We start from the raw sequence: 2,730 nt of genomic DNA on the forward strand, positions 1-2,730 counted from the left end.
GTTTCGGCTTCTCGTGCGATTGGCCTCCACATGTAACATTCGGCAGTATCAGTAGATGTGAATATATACTTATGGAATCTAGTGTAATTAAACTAAACACTGGTACAGAGTGCACACAGTTCTTCTTGAACCGTCAACAGCAATGCTATATTAGTTCAGTTAGCCAACGAGAGACACAGACCATAATTATCCTAAAGATAAGGAAGGTACAAATCAAAGATCGCAAGAGAGTATACAATGGCATTCAAAAAGGCTAATCAACAGTTGCAGACAACGACTAAAACTGAAGTCGCTAGATCTACGGGTCAGAACAGAGATTCCTTAAGGTACAGCTCCAGTTTACAGCTAAAACTGAGGCTGATCTAACAATTTAAAACCTTTGAAATGGTATAGTATAATTCATCATCTTTACCATCTTATTAGCTTGTTAATATTTAGTAATTAGCACTGTGTGCATTGGTGGGAACACCACAGGTTGTGTGTGTGTGTGTGTGTGTGTGTGTGTGTGTGTGTGTGTGTGTGTGTGTGTGTGCTGTGGTTTGGACACACACTGTGTGTGCGTGTTTTATAGTGAGAGTGGTGATAGTGATGTGGGTTGGGTCTTTTAATAGAAAGTTGGTGTGTGTGTCAATTAAACATATAATATTACTCATAAATAAATTTATAAACTAAGAATAGTCTTTGACGGCATCTCTGTGCAAAGGCAAAGCTAGTCAGATCTCTATCAGATTGGGATAATCTCAGTGTACCTGGGACTATTAAACAGTTCTATTAATGAGTAATTGGGATTGCAAATAATTTTTAAATTTGGAGTAGGCAGATCGGGAGGACTGATCAAAAGTTTATTTTCAAGGAATAAGGGGGAGAAGGAGCACTTTTAATTCCCATCTGGCTGTTTTTTTCTGGCAAAGCGGGTTAATGGATGAACATACTACTGATAGTTTTTTGTTTGTGTTTGTTATGAAAGACCACGCTTATAAGGTAGCTACCATAGAATCTTTATAGTTTCTGTTCCAAGCCAGAGCTTATCTTTTTATTATTAGGATGCTTGTAGTGGCCATTTTGGGAAGTATTTCAAGTCTATAAATATCAATACAACCAGATTCGCACAATCGCTCATCCAAATTTTAATAATTTTATGCCTATGCCTCTAAGCGCCTTAGGTCTATAGTAAGACACATATAGTACACTAAAAAGGTTGAACTACTTCATAAAAAAAGGTCAAGCAATATTGATCTTCACCTCACTCACGAAAAAAATGTGCTAAAAACAATGAAAATGAAAAGGTGGTTTTTTGTGTTTTATTTCTATTTATTTATTTTGGTTTATGAGGGTGTGGTAGGGGGGGATTTTTTTTTTGGGGGAAGAAAATTTCAACAGTTTATCCATAATAACTGTATATAAAGAAAAATGAATGGCACAAATAGCTTTTTTCTTGAATATCCATACTTGTGCTAGTTTACATAAATTTTGAGGTAATGAAGTTTTCTAGTGTTTTGAGATTGTCTTCGTAGAATCTAATATGGTTTTTGGAGTAATAATTAGCCAAAAATCAGCTCACTAACACCAATTTTTCATATCTGTGCTAGTTAATATTTTATAATCTGTGTTAATGAGACATAATTGCCAAAATCAGCTCACACAGTCCTTTAACACAAGAACTTTTTAAAACCACAGCTGCAGCTTCCTCCTGGTGTGAGAACATGCTTACTTTGTGCTCTGTGGTGAAGAGTGTCAGTCTGCATTAAAAAAAAGTTGCCAGTTTTGCGGCCGTCCACCTGCCTTTTCACAGAACTCTCCCCCACTTCTACGTGGTCATTGTGTGTTTCACAGCAGAGGTATTAGGATTAGGAAAAAAAACGCTCATCAGATGCTGTGGTTTGTGAAAAACATCACTAAATCTTTTCATGCTGCTGCATAAAAGAAATTAATAACAGAGGTTTTGTTTTAGTTCAGTAATGTAACAGCAGTCATTCTGTTGTAGTAACTGAAATCTTTTTATTCTGCAGACACAGAATCAGTCGCTGTTTACTCAGCAATGAGAACTGAAGGCATCAGTCATGGGCTAAAAACCATCAGAACAAGAAGGCCCAGGTACAGCTGCTCTGTATTTCTTAATGCATGTTCAATTAACCATCTGGACGTTGTATTTTCAGAGGGGAAAAATGAACATTCTGCACAATAAAAGCAGAACCAAACAGAAGCCAACTTTTTTATTCAGATAATGCTCATTTTCTTTTTTTAACTGGACTTCTTTTTATTTGATTTCCTGTCATTTATATCCTGTTCGTGGTACATATTCATATCAAATATGACCAGCATTTGTAATAATTACATTAGTGTATGCACAAGTAATCCCTGTGAACGAGTTATTGTTCTACTCTTTAACTCATATGAGATCAAAGAGGGGGGACTTAAAATGTTCACCTCAGGGACAGTAGCTCCACGCAAATCCTCTCTTGGTGAATTTTCATAATCAGAAGAAGTGTGTGTGTGTGTGTGTGCACATGTAGGCATTCATGTGCTCGTGCACATAGACACAGACAGAGTTTGCAGCACACCGTGGGGGTTTTTATGATGGGGTCGCTTCTATAAAGCTGGCTGTAACTAACAAAAGGGTGAAGATTTTTGCAGAGGGACACCGGCCTCGTCTTCCCTTCTAGAAGTGCATGCTTAAAAATGAAGATGAAGAAAGATGAATAAAGGTTTTGTGAAATGACTACTGAGTTC

Source organism: Haplochromis burtoni, unplaced genomic scaffold (assembly GCF_018398535.1).
Source record: "Haplochromis burtoni strain Fernald_Lab_line unplaced genomic scaffold, NCSU_Asbu1 Contig_829, whole genome shotgun sequence".
Taxonomy (NCBI): domain Eukaryota; kingdom Metazoa; phylum Chordata; class Actinopteri; order Cichliformes; family Cichlidae; genus Haplochromis; species Haplochromis burtoni.